Below are 22,304 nucleotides of genomic sequence, written 5' to 3' on the forward strand. Positions count from 1 at the left end.
TGGAAATTTAGGCACTGAAATTTCATTTTTATATTAATTCAGCAATTTTATTGTGATTTCACAGGTTCTCATGCAGCAACATTCTTCTTCCCCAGTAGGTTTTATATTAGTTTCATTTGCATCCCTTTGAATGAGAGCCCTGCATAACACAAATGAAGCAGCCGCTTCATCAATAAATTTTTAAAGAAACCTTTTGCAACCCTTTTGGCTGGCTTTGTGAGAGAAGCTTTGACAAACAAATGAGAAAATCTATACTCACACGTAAGGAAAACCAAGGAAGCAAGATAAGGTGGAAACAGGTAGCTACTACTCTGTACGTTTTCTCTCTCATGATACGACGTCAGGATGCCTTTTTATAAGATGCTATATATTTCCTTTTTCTCCATGTACATCTGTTTCACACTGAATTTGGGCTTCCCACATTTCACAGGTTAACCACCTGTGAAATACATTACAATCAGTATTTACACAGCAAGATGCTACAAGTAGTATTGTCTGTGCTGTGGTTATACTCACTTACATCCATCAGAGTCCTAATTTTCACTCTTTGTCCTAACAAAGACCTTAAAAATATCTGCTATGTATCTATTGTTGGTACCCAGAGACGAGATTGGAACCAGAACAGCTTCTCACATCAGCAGACAAAAAACTTACTTAAGATTTTGAACATGCAAGATAATGATTAACAGAGCCTTGCAATACAGAGCAGACTTGGAGATTCATGCGACATAATAATAAGGGGCATATGAAATTGGTGATTGCATATAGAGTGAAAAAAATAAATCTTAAAAGAAAAAGAATAAATATTTAAAACTAAAGGACTACTTTGAAATGCTAACAGATAGCTAGCTTATTCAATAAGATTTTCTCCTCTTAGGTAAGTTCATAAACTGATTTCAGAAGCATATTTTATAGTTTCTGTAAATGAGATGCTATAGGTGAGTACACCTTTAGTTTCAAACACCAGCACTGAGGATACACTTTACTCACTGGCAAAACATGAGAGTTAAACATCCCTGTTCAGTACCCTTAACTCTTGAGTAGGACAGCTGATATCTCCCTGACTATCTGCGACCACGGGGAATTCCTTCCTCATGGATTTGTTCTTTCATAACGGCTAGTACAGCCTCCGCTTTGCCTTTCTCACTTAAAATAACAATGAGGTAGTCAGTACCTTTATCAGATTTTCTCACTTGTGAATTCCTAGGGATTTTTCTCCCTTCTGCTTTAAAGACCTGTGTTGAATATATTGCATTTGATTTTTTTAAATAAAAGAATAAATGAAGAAAAAATATTTCACACAGCAAATAAGTTTGTTTTATGATTTCATAATATTTTATATAAAAGTAATCTTCAAAAATCATATTTGTATCTGATAATTTTTCTCCATTGACAGACAGTTATTTTTACTGAATAATGAATACAGTTGCTAAGATGCTTCCTCTAAGATATTTCCTCCTACACAACTGCTCTGTCATACGATTGCTAACATCAAAAAGAGGATAAATGTACTTGCTCTGAAGGGATGCTCTCGATAAAACAAGCTGATTAAAGAAAAATGTTAGTGTAGTTTCAATTGCTGGGCACTAATCATTGGATGGATATTTTAAATGCCTCTTAGTGCTATGTAATATTCCAGTTGTTTGCATTACCTGCTAATATTAGACTTTGATTATCAGTTTAGCCATGTATTACTCTGTTCCTGAGCTCTCTAGTGTTGCAATCTGCATTTTTAAGACTCGCTCTTAATTTATACAGCATGTAAACCTAACGGCCCGAACTACAACCTTACCTCAGTGTAATTCTATGTGGCACTGCGTAAATACCAATGTCAATATTATTCTCTATATGCAAATATTCCCTTTGTTTGCATAATCCTCAGGCGTATCATGTTTCAGTATTTGGCTACTTGTAGCAGATCAAAGGGCAAAGTGGTGGTGTTAGCCGTACTGATGTATATTAGGAGAAGCAAAAACCTTCTGGCCTTAGCAAAAACAAAAATCCCAAATTTAATCTGTAGTTATGAGTTGGTTGGTTTTACAGGTCGATTGAAGTTTTCTGGAGTCGAACAAATGAGACACCTGCCTATTGCTTCACCTTCCCCTCATACCACCTTGTTACTCACAGTGCAAGTAACAGGAAGACAGGCTGATAATTCTACCTTGGTAAATAATACACCAAAGTGTTTATATATGCACATATATAACCCCCTCAACTAAATAAAAAATATATATATATGCCTCCCCCCAAGCCAATTTTTTATTCACTTCTTTTAATCACTCATTACTGCCCCTTAATGCTGGTTTTTGGGCTCATCAGCCAACAAGACCAACCTTACACATATGCAAAACTACTGTGGAGCCTAATGACAAAGGCAGCTTCCCTTGCACAATATCCTAAACAGTCACTGGTCAGTTATTGTACACAGTAATTTAAGTAATTTTGGCCTCTTGAATGAACTGTACATGTTGTATTGACTCTCTCTCTCTCTCTCTCTCACATGACAAATCCTGCAATCCTTCCACTGTATGCCCAGAGTAGAGTGCTTTTTGGTTTGTAACATGTTTCTCTGATGCTCAGATGATGCAGTAACTGATATTTTTCTACAAAAATGAGACTGCCCTTGCTTTATGTTGCTGATTTGAAAACAAGATAGTATTTCTGTATTTTGCCCATTTAAAAATTCTCTCTTTCTCCTTCCTTTTTTTTTTTTTTTTTTAAACTTACCTATAGGTCTTCATGCTCCCAGACCTCTGCATCCGATCTTGGATCCTTCTCTGAGCCAGAGATCTACCTGGAAAGGCTCCTTTACAGACCTCCCTAAGCACATAGTCTTGCTCAGTTTACTTCCGCGTTTCCAGTGTAGGATTCAGCTTAAGCCTCACCTATTTAACCAGCCCTTCCAGTTGACATTATTTAAGGACTTTTCCTTTGAAAAGGAAGTAGAGCCTACTGTATCTTAGCAGTAGTATTTCTAGCATTCCCGAATCTTCTTTCAGAACAGCTATTTACAGCCCTTTTAATTGCATTTGATCTCAAAACGCCGAGTCATTCTGAAATTCATTATCGTCCACGAACAGATTTTATAAATCTGCTTTTTCATAAATCTGTTTTCCATGGACTGGGTATAATCCTAGAAGTAGGTGCCAATTAATGGCTCTGTTGTTTTGTTTGTGCTTTAAGTCAGCAGGAGGCTTTACAGATCCCGCTCAGTGATCCAAAGAGTATTCTTACTTTTTCTTGCGCAGTGAGGTTCTGCATATTTTATTTCCGGCTTTCCCCCTGGTTTGCTTCCTGCACCTGTTGCCCAAGACATGCAGTATGGTAAATTACACTTGCGGATAATGAATTGTACTTTTGCTAATTATTTGAGCAGAGCTAATCGCAGCGAAACACTAGTCTTATCCTTGGGTGTTTGTATTGCCATAGCAGATTTTTTTGTACCCTTAATAATTGCTTCACATAGTACACCTTATACATACATACATACATACATACATATATATATATATATATGTAAAGCAAAGGTGGTGATGGTGGTCAGGGGAGCATCTTGTAATTTTGGTAGATTAGCTGTTTCAAATAGCAGTTTCTTTGTATTAATTGACCTGGAAAGGGCATGTTGTACTGCAGCCCACTCCAGGGAGATCCCTGTTATTCTGACAGACGTGAGAGTAAATTGCAGACACAACCATTTCATTGCATACCGAGTTTGAGCTAAAATATAGACTTTTATTAGAAGGTAACGTAAGCACTGCAGGTTGAGTTTAGGATTCATTATTTGACAGGCTTTATTGTTACAGTTGAAAGACAGTTCTAGCTCCCTCTCGTGGAGAATTAACCTAGGAAACGTTTTCCCTAAAAACAGTACACACTAAACACACATTTCTGGATTCCTGGCCCTGAAGTTTAGATACCATTAAGATAAACTAGCCTTTTTTGTAAAACAGATTAAAGGACCTCACGTTCTAATTTCTAAAAAAAAAAAAAAAAGTTACTTTATCTGACATCTATTCCTATCCTGAAACATCCCTTTCTTCAGAATAATATTCAGTTTCTCTAGGCAAATTTCAAAATAGTTTCTAGGAGATTCTTTTATCTCTCCAGTGCCTTTCCCCTTAGCTCTGTCTGTGTTATATCGAAGTTGCCTTTTCACCTTTAGCTCCCATTTACACCTCACCTGAGAGACGAAAGATTCCTTTCTTGTTAAAACTTTCCCCCTGTACTCAGAATTAAGCCAAATGGCAACTTTCCTTAGGAGAAACAGGATCCACTGAGAGCTTTTTGAAGACAATATTTATTCGTCATTCTTGGGGTTGTTTTCTGAGCTGTTTCTAACTTTTTGCAGCACCTCTTTCAAAGCAGCAATAGAAGGAAGTGACAGTGCAATCCAGTAAGAAAATAACTAATGCCACACATAGAAATAATACCATTCCCCTGTTCTTCCTTCATATTTCTGTTCAGCTCTCCATGGCTGCATAACATATGAAGATGACATCGTCTTACTAAGTGCTCATGTTTATTTGATGGTCCATCATATCCCAAGCCCCTTATTTCCTTCCTTGAACAAAAGAAAAGGCAAAGAAAAACAAGAACCAGAAAAAACATCATCTAGGCTTAAATTTATTTTCATTTCAAGAAGCTCCCACAATTTTGTATCTCAACGATGTCAGAGTAAGTGGCTTGCAGTTTCATTCTTGCATTAAGTTTTCTGTGCTGATTATATTAGGTATTAATTGAAATGGCATATCAAAATAAGTCATGTTTTGTTAAGCTCAGTATTCCACCACGTAATACCATGTTCATCACTACCTCTAAAACATAGACTGTATGCGAGAGAGAAGTCAATTTTTCGTCTGAACATTTTTAAAAAGGAAGGTCTTATAGATTAAAAAAGGAAAAGCAATTCCATAACAGTAATGTTCTGTAGCACTTAAAATGTCATTCACTTGCGCTATTGTTCATTAATAAACTAAAACAAGTAGTCTGTACATCATTTTAAGTGATTTTTTTTCTTTATATTAGTAACACATGTTCCAATCGATAAGCAAAAAAATCACCCGCAAGACTGTCATAACAAAATTGGATGTTTTTACACACAGAGGGCTGTTTGCCATTTCTACCACCACCAGTGGCTTTCCTTGAAGCCGTGAAACGGTGCCAGCACAGCCATGTGCTGCATTTCGCCTCCGCTGCTGCAAACTGAGCAGCCACTACAGCCACTCCCTGGGAAAGTGCAGCCAAAATAAGTAATACGAACTCTCCAGAGAAACAGTGGAGACCTCATACACCTCGCCCATGTACTCAAGCCTTGAAAACGTACAGGCAGCCCAGATGCAATCTGCAGCAGGCTGTTGATTATCCTTGCTTTAACTGTTTGGATAGCCTAATCTTAGTCACTGTATAAACATTCATGCCAGCAGTAAAGAAAGTGATAATGATAGTACAATCTGCCGCGAGAGAATTTAATAATTTTGATCTGAAACGTCTGTATGTGTGAAATGTGACAGAAATAATAAAAACCTTTTAAAAATTCATGCGTCTCATAAACTGAGGATGATACAGTGGTAGTACATCTTCTCTTTCATTTGTGGTGTACCTTATTTATTTTCTTTTTAATTTTGAGAAAAGCAATTGCCCTTTTTATATAAAGAATCTAACTTACAATAACACAAGTGCGAGGAAGCACAAACGAAGCTTAGTGAATAAAATACAATATACTTCCATTACAGTTCTTCTTGTGACCTGCCTTTGTAATGTATTATTCCGATATCTTGAGGCAATTCACAAGCAGTGAATCTAAAACAACCAGGAATCTACCCTCCTATTCAAACGAACTGGAAAAAGTGGCCAACAAATGATTCTCCCAATGTCACTACCACCGGCAAAAGATTTTTTTAAACTATGGTATTACAAAAACAAAACGAAACTCATGCCTCCTCATTCTAACCTTGAGCATAAATACAAACTACACCATGCAAACTGCTCCACAAATTTTAACAGTAATTTGTTAAGAGGCTTATAGAAATGCCAAAAATTGATGTATATATCTTGTTAAAATCCCTCAAACTGTGATACAATCATAACTTTCATCTTGCTACCATCATTATGGGACAAGACATTATTCTATTTGTACTCAAGAAAAGAAATTATAACACAGCTGCTTGTCACTAGGCAGCCATTGATTTTAAGACGAGTGACCAATTCTTGGAGACAAAGAATAAACAAAACATAACAAGTAGTTACTAGTTAGCCCTTTACATAATCATCACATCAAAAGAATTACTCTCCCCAGAAAACCATTTTTTTTCTCTCACAGTTTGAAAGAATTATGCCACATAGATTTGTGAGGTTTCACTAAATCTATCCCTGCTTCTAATTAAATAGGGGACATAAAAATATAAATATTTGTGTTGCAAAACTTTTTTAAAAGCACAAGACTTAAAGGAACTTTTGGGGGCTCTTTCACCCTTTTTCCTATATCCCCCTGGCAAGAGTATTTTCATATTGTTAATTACACTTTTTTTGTTGTTTCTTTTTATGTCTGCCGCAAAGTAGCCTGAACATTTCTTCTAGTGGAAGGCTGTCCCAGAAATGTGTTTCCTCCCTTGGTTAGCAGCCATCTTGAGATATCTAGCCTAAAGTTATTCATAACCTATTTACATGCGTTTGTTCTGATGTCAGCCACCTTTTAGCTCATACAGCTCGCTCCCATTGTACTTAGCCTCTAGATTTACCTATGAATAACAACCCTATTTTCTGTCTTTATTTTGTTAAGCAAAGGAGATCAGACTCTTTGCTTCCTTTTGCACAACAGGCTTTCCGTTCCCTGATACCAGTTTCTCTGCGCTGGTTCTTGTCAGCTTTTACTCTTCCTGAGTATGCACGTGCTCCTGTCGCCCTCTTCCACATCCATGTTTAAACAGTGCTTTACCACCAGTATTTCTGCTTTTCATGGGAAATGCCTCTCCTGATGACCTGACAATTATATCTGCTTTTTTCTTTAATCCTAACACAACAAAAGCTGCTTTAAATAAGGAAGATGATTAACTAGTGCCCCTAGCATACACCTAAACATGATACAACTGTGTGAGCCTGGGCAGAGTTTGGGCAAGGGAAGAGAGACATCGGAGGAAGTGAGAGAGATATCCGGCACAATCATTCCTTCAAACAAGTCATACGAGGTGGCAAGGAAACAAATAGTCCACCTGCAGGAAGTTTAGACATACGTACCAGTGAAAGAAATATAGGAAACCAAAGATTAGGAAATATAGGAAACCCGGACCTGTTAAGTATGAACTGCAATTGCCTACAGCAATTAGCATAACTGAGAATGGATGGGTAATTCATGTAACTTGCGTATATAGCAGAGTAGTTGAAAAAGTTCAGGAAGACAGTAGGGTTGGGGGAAGAGAGCTGTTACTTTTTTCGGCCATGGACGCACTCGTACCTACTCTGCACCATAGTGGGAGGATAGTATAAGATGCTCTGCTGAAAGGGCCCAGCACATTGTAAGAAGCTAGCAGTATAATAGGCCAATGTGCTGGGACATCCTTTGAATGAGATTTTTCAGTGAATGTCACAGGAGGTGGTGTTACTTTAGTGGAAGATTAGCCACCCATACAGTTGTTCAGAAATCTGTCTCCTCATGTGGGGAAAGAAAAGCAAATTGCATTAATGATTTGGGGCCAACTTTGACAGAGAAGGTGAGGAAAGTAGCTGGAGCAGGAGGCCTCCAATGGTCAGCAGTGGTTCTGGAAGAACTAGCTGTGCACAAGAAGGCAAGTCAAGTAGCAGTACAATTAAGTGATAAAATTCCTAGGACAAAAGAGGAAGAAAAACAACAGTGGATATCAAGACAAAAGATACCAAATCAAGGAACTGATGGTATCTCACTGGCAGAAAATCAGTAGCACAGTTCTTTAAAAAAAAAAAAATCAAAACAATTGCACTATTCAAAGAAAGAATGAGGAAATTTACAAAGAGATCAGCTTGATAAAGTTATGAGTGCTCAATAATCTGACTCAAGAAGAGAGTATATACCAGGAAATGAATGAGGAGTAAAAAAATTTTGAAGCATGAAGGACAGAATGAGGCTGATCAAGACACAAAAGCAGATCCAACTGACAAAGGACATGAAATAACAGAAAACATTCTAACTACACGTAGCCACACCTATTGCAAGAAGAAAACCACAGGAAGACATGGTACAGAAAAAAGCAATGTTAATCCACTGTCTGCTTTAGAACCAAATTCACTTTTGCATTCTGCATACATACCAAAGAGAGAAAAAGCTAACTGCATAGCACCGTACACACATAGGTGGGATGGCATCTCTGGAGAGTCCAAAGATTTAGGTCTTCTCAAGCCATGCTAACTCTGATTACTTACAATCGGACCTGAGCTGAATGCAATGTAGTTCACTCTGCACAAGAGCCCATGCTGTTAGGCACACCCGACGCTTGATGTTAAAGGCAAGTTCAACCCAGTGTATCTTGAACCCCGAGCTCTGGGAGAGCGCAGCCTCCACCTCTGTGCCTGTCACCAGGCAGCAGCACAGCAAAGGCTGCCATGTACTTAGGAGCAAAGAAGGACAAAAGGAGAACATCACTGCCTTGTACAGTGACTACTGATACAAAAAAAGCTATGCACCTACATCTGAAATGGAGATGTGAACAGCCTGATATAAGAATACCTTGCAGGTATATAAACTTGCTGACAGCTTCTTCTGGATGTTAATGTTCTGTAGGTCCTTGCACACCTCCCTTTTAACGTTTAATAGGAAGCCATTAAATAAAGATTACGTATATTCCCCTATTAACTTGCTGTTTTTTTTTTCCCCAAGCGGTATCAAGCAAAGTATTTCCAGGAAGACAAATATATTCAATGGTCAGTCAACTGAGAGGAGAGTTCCTATCCACTGTGGCTTATAGTATATTTAAATGTTTTCTAAAAATATGAAAAATATCTAAAGTGAAAACTTGGGAATATGCTTTTTGTTGCTCTCACTTTTTTTTTTATTTTTTATTTTTTTAAGTGTAAGCCTTCAGCCATGGCGTCCTGTCCATCTAACTCAGGTGCCTTATTTAAGCCTCATGAAAAAGTTTAGAAACCTGCTGCTAGCCATCCATTTAATCTTCATAGTACAGGCAGCTATATTTCACATACTGTGAAAAGTTGGTAGATATCTGGAGAGGGAGAAATTCAGAGCCCAGATACCTATATCACTCTTTTCCATTGAGGAAGCACCATACCCATTTGTGTGGTAGAATCAGCCATACTCAAGAGGGTTTGAAAGTGCTGCTACTGTTAGTCATTACGCATGCCAACTTTGGATTCTGCTTCCCAGATCTGCTGAGCATTCATGATTCCCATTGAGCCTTAGCACAAGTTGGTGCTTGTATCTTTGAAAATTATATATGTCAATCACCATAAGGCTTTTATGATGGAGACTTCAGAATCACCTGAGTGGTCTATATCAGCACTTAACTATTCTTAGCTGTCAAAAACATTTTGAAGGTACTTCTGCCATTTAAACCCAGTGCTTCTTGATCTATTGACCACAGGCATGAAAAGCAAACTATTCCTGTCTGAGGCAGTTTCACCTGTTTTAAAGTCTTGTCCTCTCAGGTCTCCTCTTCCCAGTTCAAACAATCCAGCAATTTCCACTTTTTCTGGCAGATTATGATATTTACATTTCTGATTGTTCTTGCTGGTCTCTGGATTATCCTCTTGTCCAATATCTTCATTGAAGCGTCGTGTCCAGACCTGGACAGGGATTTCAGCAAGGTCTTAATAACACTGAATAAACTGGAAAAACTTATTAGTGCGTTTTACGGACTATCATCCTGCTTATACAATGGTTGACTTTCCCTGTATACCTCCCACAAAGATGATGCTGCAAAATCACACTAAGCTAGTGAGTTCTCTGTTAACCACAGATACCTTCATGGCTATGTAGTTCTCCAGTTGCCCCCCACTCTGTATTTTTTATAATAGCTTACTCCTACCAACTGCAGATCTTGCACATCTTCCTATGAAATACTTATTGCTCCTCTGCCCCTGCCCCCCAAACTACTCTAGCTTGTCAGGTTTGTTTGGAATATTGATTCTGTACTCCAGCATGCTTTAAGCCCCTTTCAGTTCCATGTCATCTGAAAATCCAATAACATACCCTCCTTTCCATCACCCAGGCTGTCAATTAAAATATAGATTAGAATCAAATCCGGAATAAACCTTTGCAAGCCCCCATCTAATACATATTCTACTTTTTTGAAAGTATTCTCAGTGGCAAGTTTGTTTAAAAACTGCATTCAAACTTATACACAGCTAGTTCAACATTACCTTGGCCATATTTCTCCAACTTGTTTACTACATGTGCACATCATAAGAAACAGTATTAAAAACCCTCGTACTGCCAAGATAGACTAAATTTATGTCTCTGCCCAAAAAAACTGCTACCCTATCAAAAAAGGAAAAAATATTGGCTTGACATGACTTGTTAATTATAGTTCATTACCTTGTAATCTTTCAAATACTTAAAGACACTCAGAATTTCTATTCCAGAATGTATTTGGAAACTGGAGTTAGCTGACTGGTCTAAGACTGCCCACCTCCCACTTCTCTTGCTCTTGCTCTTACCCCTCTTCCTTCCTAAGGGTAAGCACTACTTCTGGTTTCTTAGTACTCTCCCTGTCTTCCAAAGGAAAACTGGCTCCGATTGTGAGACTCAAACAGTTTTAATTTGGGAGTGCCTGAAACGTTGACTAATGCAACTTCCTGTCTCCTCATTGCTGCTATAAATTGTATTACTATAGGAGGACAATAGCTTTTAATACCAAAAATTAGAGATTTGTCTCCCTACAAAGATTATTTCCAAATAGCTCAGAATCAGAGCCTGAATAGAACCAAAAAAGCAATCCCTTGTTCAAATTAAGACTGTTGGTAAGAAGTCCAGGAGTTTGCACTTTACCTATGCTATAAAATTAACAGGAATATGTTAAAAGAATCAGTAAAACTTTGCTTATACCTTATGTAAGAGTGTATCAGATATCCTACTTAAAAAAAATGGAAATAAGGAAGAGAGAGGAGAGTAGAGAGGATTAATGTATTACAACATTATGTTTACACTAATGAAGATCATCAAAAAGACATTGATGTCATATAATTTATTTCATGGCACATTTTTGTTTTTTCTCTCCTCAATTCTGAAAGAAAGTATTTGAATACCCTAACACTTCTCATCACTACATCCGCAAATGTAGTCCTCAGAGTAGTCTGAGAAAGGACAGTCGTGGCTGAAATCAAAGACGAGAAAGAAATCCATATCTCGCAACAGATGTCTAGTCTTTGACATTTTAAGTATTCTTTCTTCATGCTTGCTGATTCATTTCTTGACACTCTCTTTCCTGGAAGTCTTAGCTAGTCAGTGTCACCCCTTTCACTCCTTTATCTCTTGAGCAAGAATATAATTTTTATGCAGTGATGACGACTTGTCATCTTTCTCCCAAGAATTCATACTGAAAAAAGCTGATCTTGGGGTATACCCAGGACTGAAAGAACCTGTTTTTGCTCTTGTCTGCTTAATAAGCTAAACCCCATAAACAGCTCTGGTACATTTTTGTTTCCACTTCTTTCTCCTCTGTGCAATTCTGTATTTTTTATTTAAAGGAAGCCTGTCAGAGAATGATGCAAATCATCATCTGTCTGAGGTGAACTTGGCCGATTAGAGCTCAAGGCCAGAAGGACAAGGCTCCACTCCTCACCAGCCCAAGTATCCTAAACTGCAGTCTTGTTTTGCAGAGCAGATATAATACACAGAACTTGCCCAAGGCTACCCTACTTTTTTTAGTTATCTATCTATAACAATAGCATTTGACTTTCTCTCAGGAAGATTCATACATTCCCTGGAGCCCTTTGTTGTACCTCTTGCTGTTCCTCCTTCCCCATTCTTTTTCCAGTGACAGGTTTAGAAATAAAGGGCTGTCCTATAGGACTCCAGGCTTATATTATGATGCCACCAGTTTTCAAGCATGAAGAATTCTTTAAGCACTCCACGTCATTCAGACATGGCTGTACCCAAAATCATGACAGTAGACACAAGGACTCAGGATCTTGGAATTTTACCTGTCTAAAATATTCCTCATTAACTAGTCAGGAAAAAAAATCCATTTAAAAGTAGTTTCATATATCACACAACAATGATGACATGACATATTTCTGAAAACACTGAAAGAAGTTTAATGTATTTTTAATGAATTAAAAAAAAATACTGAGAGCAGAGTGGATATGCAAAAGAGCATATAAAAAGCACACAAACATGTTTGTTAAGGTTTGTTTAGTCGCTCTTTTTATTGAAGAGGGAGCTTTGAGTGGTTGTGCTTTTTCGAGAAGAGGAGGGTTACCCTTATTTAATTTGGGAATGGAAGTTCTCAAACGCTTCTATCACAAGGGCTGTATTGCAACAGAGGTAGAGCTGACTCCTTCCGTCTGTAGTCACACAACATCTGTATCCATCCTACTGAACTGCATGAGATAGCATCTTCTAAGCACTTTGTGTCTGCAACAGATGTAATAGGAGCAGAGCCTGCACAACATGACCAGTCAGCTGTTTTAAGGCCACCAACTAGCGCTCTTCAGACCAGCGATTCCAAAACATTTCAATGAGCAAATATTTAGAGAATTTGTGTCTACAAAGATATTATCTTAGTACATCTTTCAAACCCACATAATAACCTTCAGGGAGACCTAAAGGCTGAGAAAGGACTCCAGAAAACAAACACCCTTTCAACACAGGACTCCTTTTAAACTCCGCAAAACTTGAATGTGTATTACAGTAATATATCCTATGACATTTATCAGGGCAACACAAATCTGGAGACAAAACTATGAGTGCGCTATAGTGTCATTCACTTTTGACTTTTCCTTCTGAGAAAAGGACAAACAATTTCTGGCTCTGCTTCATTGGGAAAAAATCATCATGAAGAACCGTACAATTCTCTTAGACTATTTAGACATGCCACAAAGCCATTGTCCTGTGTGGTGGCAGTACAGCATTCCTTCCAGGACAACATACAGAGAAATCCCACTCATGAATGCATGGGCTTCAGTGGGACAGCTCACTAGACAGTGGTGTACCATCTCCTTGGAGCTGGCAGAGAGGAATCCAGCACCGTTCTGCTTTTGGGAGGTCTGACTAAAAGCTCTGCCGTCCTAGAAACAAACCACTCTGCTGCACTGGGGCCAAACAACTCTGGGTTCCCTCTAGATTTGCCTTTCAGGTTGGATGTGAACTCAGATCACAATGTAAGGCTTCATAAATCTCGAGATCTCTCAAGTTGGTTACCTTGTGTACCACAAAGTGCAAGCTTACATTAAAGGGTTTCCTTCAGTCAAGACATTAACATGGGTCTCTTCAAAACACCTGCCTCTTTTCAGAAGACTGGTAGAAACTGAGTGTCTTTGTGACTGCAGACTTGCTGCTAAAATCTGCCAAGGAAACCACCCAAATTTTGAGATAAGAAAGTACAAATCCAGTTAGAGCACTGTTGAAATGTTAGAGTGTTAGGCTAACAGGAAAAAGCTGCAGTGATGATACAATGGGTAGGGAAGGACTCCTTGCACAATATATTTGCTTATAAGCCAAGTACTAACTGGCTCTAAATAAGCTGGCTTCAAGAAAGTACTGACAACCATTAAACATTTCCAAAATTGGTTTAAGTTGATTTTAGTTTCAAGTTTTAGAAATTTTGTTTTTAACTAAACTGTTTTATTCTATTGAGCCTTTAAAATGTTTTCTCCTGAGCACTAGAACTGATATCTCATGTATTTGTGGCAGAGAAAGGGGTAGATAAGGGAGCTTTTTTGATTTCTCATATAATCCTCTTACCAAAAGGGAAGAAACTTCAAGGGAAAAAGTAAATCTTATAAATGTTTTATAGTGTGAGACTGCAGACAAAATATCGCTAGTACTCTGGCAGTATTGGTTGCATAGTGGTAACTGGTTTAAAATCAGCTGTGGAATGATTTAAAAATATACTACAAATATAAAAGGCATAAAAGAAAGCTGGCAAATAAGAAAGTAAAATCTGCGTTTTTTAAAAGCCTCTGAAGTTCATCTTTATGATATTCAGCTAGTATCTATTGTTTATGATCTAAATCCGAGAAAAGCTTGCCTAATTATGTGCAGTAACTATTGCATTATTGTATGATCTAGTGCTACAAAGAGAGGAATTATTTAATAAATGTCTGTATCATTAAAGCTTGTAAAATAAATATTTTACATCCTCCACTGTCAGCACTTCACACCCTCACATACCAGAACTTTAAAAAAAAAGTCAAAATATCATTAAGGCACCACTTCTCAGAATAATAAACTAAAATAGATTTGTAGACCAGAACTTCAACATGAATCAGGAAGACTTCTTCAAAAAAGAACAATACGTATTTCAGAAACTGACCCACTTCTGCACATGCTATTTTACTTTTTTAGTTACATTCTTTCCAAGAATCTAGATCCAGAAGAAGACACCTGTAAGGCACGGTGCATTAGGGAAGTCGGATATATTTGGGAGGGATCAGTAGAATGTAAAATATTATGGAAAGTTATCTACCCCAGCCATGAAGCAGATAAAAATTCAGACTGATTAAGAAACTCCATACAAGGAGTTGTATGAAAGTTGGAGAAACTCCATATATTAAGAAACTCCATACAAGGTCAGAGTGTTATGATTTCAGATAAACAGCAACTATAAAAGTACACAGCATATCTGACCATATTAAACTGGGCATCCGGTGAGGATATAGCCTCAGCCAATGATCAGCTATGGGGAAAGTATCATACCCGCTTCCGGGTTCAACTTCAATGTGTAAAACATCAGACAACTTTCCAAACGTGTGCAGGAATAAGGCTCCTTTTATCAGTATTTGATGCAATTCCCTGAACGTGTACTGTAGCGAACAAAAAGATAAACACGTCTATGCAGAGTTTAGCTTTAGAGCCTGCCTAGATTGCCAAGTTTCAGCTAGTAGTGGGTTGACTGAAATCTGTTACACTGAACAAGCATTATGTAACACGTCTCTTCCAAACACTGAACTGGGCTTCACTTACCTAAATTAAAAGATAGAAGATAAGGACTCAGAACAACTGTCAGGAATTTGTGGCTTTAGACATGAGACTGAGGATATAGTCTCATTTTTACAAGTGGCAACTTTCTTTGTTAGAGACCTACTCAGAGCTCCTGCAATATTGAAAAAGTGTTTAAGGCATCCTGAATGTGATTCCAGGTAAGATCAAAACTACGTTCATCTCCAGAAGGGGGACAGCGGGACAAAAGCGTAGTTGTTGAATAATCATTTTTATTCAGAGCTGGAACAGTTTTTGTTCTACAAAATAACCTGAAATAACATGGCATCTTGAGAGGCACAATTATTCAACGCGTGTGAAAAAGATCAAGTGCTTTATGACCAAGAGGATTACTTAGTGCATAAGTGGCAGAGTTCAGAAGCTTCTGGCTTACAGATCTGTTTGACTAGGAGCTCCACCAGAGATAACATAGCAAGATCATAAATAGTTCTTCTGGCTGCTCATAGGTCATATCCCATAATTATCTTTTACTTTACAAAACTGTAGATCATTACTTCTACCTAATGGGTCATTTTCTTCAGGACAAGAGGCAAATTACCTATTACTTAAAAATAATTATACCTGCACGAGCCTTTTTCATGGGAAGTAAAAGACAGTATGACACTTAGTAGTAGTAGCAGTTCTGAGTACATAGCCACCACATTAATTGTAAGGCCAGCACCGAGTGTCAGTGGCACTAGCTGAAGTCGTTAACTCTGTTACAGTCAGCGGTACATACCCTTAGATGTAGTTAGCATTACACTTATGGGTTTAACAGGCATGTGCACTGAACAGAGATGTCCCTGCAAATCAAACAAACTGCCTTCCAGTGTTAGCACTCCTACTGATATCATCTTTTTTTGAAGTATGCCCCTCTGAAATCAACAGATCAAGTATTCATTCCCCTTCGAGGGTGGGGGGAGGAACGATTATATCGCAGACTGCATAGAAAGAGGAAAGCAAACAAAATGTTCAATGGTTATGGAAAAAGAGGAAGGGAAATCCATTTGCTTTTTGATAAAGGACAGATGAAATGTTAAACTACATGAGAAACAGCATGTATATGTTTTCATCATATGCAACACCTTTTACTTTGGCCCTGTGTATACGGAGAAATGAAACGCTTTCTAAGAGCCTTTTGCTCTTAGCAAGCAAGAGCCTTTTATGGCCTTTTGCCACGTGCGTTCTGTGTGTTTTGGAGGCAGAGGTCCTTCTTTGCCATCCTACTGCCAGAACCCTCAAACAGCACAGGGAAAACATCCTTTAACATCTGCACACACAAGCAGAACCAGCGAACATTGACAGATATCGGCAAAAGCCAGCACAAACATTTTCTACAGCTGACAGATCATATCAAGTTGTAACTAGAACACTAAAAATGCTTTTTGTGGAGCCATGCCAAATTTTCTGTCACTTGTGGCCAGATACAATGAACAAATTACATGAACAAATTAACAGATAATTTTTCTTCAGCACTTGTCATCCTTTCAGAAGTCAATCAGCCTCTTTTTACTTAACTTTTCTAAAATAATTTATCAATTAATATCGTCAGTCTGGGAACAGGCATGCCTTGCTTCAGTTTAAAAGTTAAGGGATACAAGAATAAAGCAGCAGCCAAGAAACTGCTAGAGCGTCCGTTTTGCATATAATTAATTCTGTGTCATATAATTAATTCCCCCTGTCTTAGGGGCTTTTTGCAGCTAGATCTGCTCTAGCGATCTTCCTACTCTCCAAATAGCCTTGAGAGGGAAACAAAGCCTTTTAACTTTTTTTTTTGTAAAGACATTTTATAGTAGAGAATGTTTTACAGGATATTCCTAATAATAATAGAAGCTAGAGCCCTCTTACTTAGTGAAGTATGCTTTATTCACTCCTCCAATACCTGTATTGTATATGTTTGTTTAACTTCCTTTAACTCTTCTTCACTGCTTTTTACAGAGATCTCTGTGAAGAACAAAATATATATGTGTGAATCCCAGTCCTTACTTCTGGGAGTACTTCCAAATTTAAAGAAACGGGAACACTGCTGGGAGCACAAACCGGCACCCAGATCTCGCCTAGAGATCAAGGCATCATATAGACAATTTGGTTCTCTTGGTGCCAGACAGAGAAAACATCCTGAGTTCTTGATTGCATTTCTAATATTTCCAGACTGTCTAGCCCATAGTCTTGTGCCAGAAAACTCCACATGATCCACAGAATACTGCAGCACCTTCTCATGTTATACATGCCAGCAACCCCTTCCCAGCCTGCCTCTCCTTCAGGGATATCTCACACCTGACTTGTGATTTTATTTGGCTGCTGACTCTACGGTATCAACAATCCTATCATGACACACGCAGCACCTCAACCTCACATGTAGGACAACCAGTGCCCGTCTTGCCTCCAGAGCACCATGCAGAGAGCTACCTGGATGAACGACTAGGGTGACTGCCAGCCTACCCACCTCCCATTTGTCTCATTCCCTTCTTCAAACACAGCCAGGCAAAGTGGAGAGAGAACTTACCAAGCAAAAACCCATGTGGGAACTGGCTGTGCCAAAACCCATGGTGCCAGCTAGCACCACACACATATGCATGTTTATGTCATTTGATTCTTAAGCACAGCGATGCCACTACACTGTAAGAGGGCCAGGTGCTGGAGAGCCCTGACGGTGATGTAGTCCCCATACAGACACGCACTAGCCTGGGAGGTGAGCACAGCTTCACGCTGGCTGCTATCCTGGAGCAAAGTCAGCACAGGCAACTCGTGAACTTACACCACCTCTCCTCTCCCAGCCAGCCATCAGCACACCTTCTGTCGTGATGTGGCTCTCACTTGTGCCTCAGTCCGCCTCTCAGGAGGTGTTTTTTCCACTGCGTGGTTTTTGTTGTGGCAGGCTTCTTAGTGACAGTGAGGAGAACGAGCTGTGGCAAAAGAAACAGGCTAGATGCACCAAAAAAAAAAAAAGGGGGATCTCTGATTTTTTTCCTAGTGTTGCATGGAGAAAATCAGGCCAGCTCTGCCTTCTCCCTATTCATTTTCTTAACATCTTTAAAAAAAAAAAAAAATCAATCCGTCATCTTTATGAACTCTGATTCCTGTTTGGGGGCTTGGGGGAAGGTAACGACAAAGTACTCTCACAAACTATTTCTGGAGGGAAGAGCAAAATTCTGTTGCCTTCTACTCTCCCATGCCCAGATACCATGTAGCGGAACCAGGCAAGGAAGGTCATGTCACACACATATGCCCGTGAACACTGGCCAGCTCATGATTCATGTGGAACAGGTTCCTTTTCAGCACTCTCAGAATTAGCACCTTGGGGTGAGCATTTCATGGGTACAGAGCTGAGAAGGGAGGGAAGGAATCCCTGAGTAATTAAAAATCTTGTTTACCAGCAGGTCTGGCCATGTCCTATCTCTGAATACCTGCCATGAGCCTTAAAACACTCATCAAAGCCATGTTCCAGGGATTAGTACCAGTGACTCCAGCCCTTCCAACCCTGACGCTCCTTATCAATTAAGCTTTCATACTGAAGAAAGCACTCTTCTTCTGAACCTTAAAGCTTTTAGTAACACTTCTAGAAAAGGGAGAAGAATAGATTTCACTGGCACCATGAGGACCTGAGGAGTATGTATCCTTTTGCTTGAAACACAATGAATTCAGAGAGCCAAGAGATGGAAGCAAGTGTCCCATTCAATTCCCTACAGATGTGCCTTGGGGAAAATGTCTCTGTCACTTTTCAAAGCTCAGGAAGCTCACATTGGAAGCATCTCCTAGGCAGGGACAGGGAAGGAAACCACCTTTTCCTCTTCCCTCCATGCATTTGTCCGTCATGGGGTCATCTTGTCTTGTTCTGACCACATCGATTTCTTGAATGCCTGGGTAGCAGTTTCCATCTTGGATTTAGGTTGACCCTAAAGCACGCAGTAGGATGTAGATCTCTTTGGTGACATTCCAGGAAGTTTATCTATCAAAAGTTACTGACAAAAGAGGGCTTCTGTCTTTGTGGGGCAACAGCTGAGAAAATATCTTCTGACAGGTAACGAGGGGCCAGCAGCTCAAGCCTAATTCCAGCACAAGGTTTAGGATTGTTCCAGGATGCTTCCTTGGGTGGCTTTTAGATGAACAGAGGACACTTGTGACATGGAAAACACAGCCCTGTGCTGCAAATGGACTCTAACGGGTGCAGAGTGGAAAGACTATCAAAAGGCTGATAATCTTTCACTGAACAAAATGGGAAAAGCTGACACTTGCTAGCACTTCCCATGTACTAGACAACTTTTGGTATCTTATATGCGCTTAATACCCCATACGCCAAAGCACACAGAAAACCTAGACAAAAGGAGATCAGTCTTTGGGAGGTGGAGTCTGACTGGTGGTGACAACTGTGGTGCCCATTAAACCTTCACATTGTGCATTATGTAATCCAGTTTCAGGGGAAAATAGTCCTAAAATTTCAGTCCAAACTTTTATAGTGTTAGCTTTCCAGCACATATGCAATGCTGTATGAATTAAAATACTGTTCTGTGAAACAGACTTATCTTTTTAATGGTTTTGCAATCTGAGCAGGATGCAAAGCATTGAATTCCTCCATTTTACTCAACTATGATGAGGCAGCAGGAGAGGTATGCTGCAGTTGAGGGGTTCATGGTCACCCATTGCTGCGGAGGGCAAAGGAATTTTCTATACAAGATTGAGACCCTTGAGTGCTATTTTCTATGGGTACATTCTCTGCTTACCATTTCCAAGTGCTAAGAAACAAACTTTCTTGATTTATGCAACAGTAATGATGTTTTTTTCTTTTGCCAGAATTAGAATATTTGCTACTTTTTGTATATCTTGTCTCCTGACTCACTCCCCTGCAACTGTATTTCCAGAACTCCCTTCCTAAAACCATAAAAACCCAGCAAGTTGCCATGTCTTCTGCCTGCCAAACTAACAGTAATTGTGAGCTCTGAATAAAGTCTAGAGGCTCTTCTCCAAGGGAGATGGTGGGGACAGCAGTGATAACTTGTGTGTCAACATTTGGGGCTAGAGAAAGCTGTCTGTACAGCTCCTGAATGCCCTTCTCCAAACTAACGGAAGCAAATGCCTAAGGCTTTGAGCTGCCACTATTTATGCCAATAAGAACTGGGGAAGATTTTTGCTAAGCTTCACATGCTGTATTATAAGCACTGATGGATTATGTTTACATTCAGACAAGATCCCTTTAAGTAGAACAGGGAAATTTAAGCTTAGAGAGAGCAAGGATGAGTGCAAGAAGGATGCCACGTGGATTTGAGATTGGTGTTTTGCCCAGGACCACCCTCTGTATGGGTGCACTGGAAGCACCTTAAAGGATCTTAACAAAAATATGAAAACACTATGGCACAGGGAACCCTTTCTAGGGTGTTCCTCAGAACCACTTGAAGACAGTGTACATGCTGCCATTGTGTCTACAAGTCTCCGGGTCCATTAAAGAAGATGTGACACTTTGACAACCTTCTAAAACCACCCCTGATTTAGGAGCCCAAGTTACCAACAATGGACCAGAACTCCCAGAGTCCCATGTTCCCCCTACTGCAACCACCATTCATCTCCCTAAATGTCACAGTAACTCAGTCTTACCTACAAAGATCTTTAGCTGGCTTGCTCACAGCCATGCCCTAATCTTAACCATACACAGAAAAAGGCACTAAACTGCATCATCTGGGTCAGACGTGATAAGAGACAACATTGGGTGTGACACATACTGAGAATGCCACAGCTTCTCACGGCCCATATAAAAACACATCAATAAAATAGGTGGCAAAATAGAATTCTGCCTGTGAAATGGCCTGTACAGCTCCTGAAGTGGCCCGTGAATTACTGGTAAGTTATTATTCCTTCAAAAGCTGCACAGCCCAGAAGTCAAACAAATAAGCAAAGGATAAGAAATAGAGATGTACGGGATATTTTTTCAATATATCCAGAGAGGAAGAGGTTAAGAGCAGAGGACTCAGGAAACCTTTACCACACATTTCCTAAACTTCATTAGCTGCATCTGATATTGCTGCTGCTCCTTCAAATTTATATGCCTTTTTATAAGAATCTTCCTTGAAAGAGACTTGAATCTTTCATGCAGGACAGTACTTTCTACAGCATGTTTCCCAAATCACAACAGCTTATTAAAGATTGATTAATTAGATCATAATAATTGCAGTGTGAGGGGGAGGGAGCCTGTACAGTCATGTCAAGCTTTGGTCTTTCACCCTCTTTTTTAAAAATGGTTGATAAAACTGTTGAATATTGGTTTTGAGAACAACTTCTGAATAGCATGTAAAATCAAAAAAGGTACTACTGATCACTCATTTTTTTCCTTTTAGTCTTAGAGTGTACATCATTATTTGATCTATTTTTGTAGGTTAGAACAATTTATAGTTTTTCGCTTATTTCAATTGCGGGTAACTTATTCTAATTTTTGACAACTTTGACACCCCATATTGTTACCTCTTCTCAAAGAGAGAATATAAAAATACTGAAAGACACATCCACTGCTGCAAAATTAGCCCTTTAAAATGCTTAAAACAAAAGCTACAGTATCTGATCTCTATTCCTATTATGAAAACCATTTGGTAGGTCTTCAGGTAATAGTTAAGTGTACTTTATATGTACCAAAAAAATCCAAGCCTCAGCATGTACCAACTGCTTTGATTTGCCAAGCAATGTTTATAGGATAAATTGTATTACCACACTATATTTTGACTAATTCTGTAATTCTGCTTTGTTCTTAAATATCCCCTTCTATGCCACCCATGTATCACATACTCACTGCAAACAAAGAGAGGTGTATTTGTAATCACAATTGTCAAAGGTAGGTAGGTACATGTTTGGAATTATTTCAGGGGGACTCCAGATACCAGCAAAATTTCTCAGAAATAAGCCAAAGCTTCAAAATGGAGATGCTCTGTTTTCAGTTGAGCTTCAAATCTGCAAACTAATCTTTGGCTTAAAAGTAATCATGTAAGTGAGCCATGCTGAAATCAGAGCTAAACATGCGCATTTGCAGGATTTGGCCCACAAAGTCCATGTTTACAATAACTGGTCTTTGTTTCAAATATTTTTTTTATTGATCTGCCAAAACCTTAGGAATAGATTTCCTTTTCAAGACAGTTTACTACCATAAAATAAAGGCAGCTTTCTGCTGTTAAAGAGCATGCTTCACAACAATTTTTAAATG

The 22,304-nt window shown here is 38.9% G+C and overlaps 1 long non-coding RNA gene across 7 annotated transcripts in view; it reads right to left on the reverse strand.

Moving 5' to 3' along the window:
- The window catches only part of LOC104153523 (uncharacterized), a 52,394-nt gene that overhangs the window by 20,725 nt on the left and 9,365 nt on the right, over positions 1 to 22,304 (reverse strand). For 4 of the 7 annotated variants that reach the window (XR_011139177.1, XR_011139172.1, XR_011139176.1 and 1 more), the window contains exon 2: positions 9,606 to 9,768. The exons of 1 other annotated variant lie outside the window; for it this stretch is intronic. This is a non-coding gene — a long non-coding RNA (uncharacterized lncRNA). Of the gene's footprint in view, positions 1 to 259; positions 440 to 9,605; positions 9,769 to 22,304 lie in introns of all 7 variants that reach the window. 2 more of the 7 variants (XR_011139175.1, XR_011139178.1) reach the window with 2 other exon arrangements.

The sequence above is a fragment of the Struthio camelus genome, chromosome 2 (genome assembly GCF_040807025.1).
Source record: "Struthio camelus isolate bStrCam1 chromosome 2, bStrCam1.hap1, whole genome shotgun sequence".
NCBI lineage: Eukaryota > Metazoa > Chordata > Aves > Struthioniformes > Struthionidae > Struthio > Struthio camelus.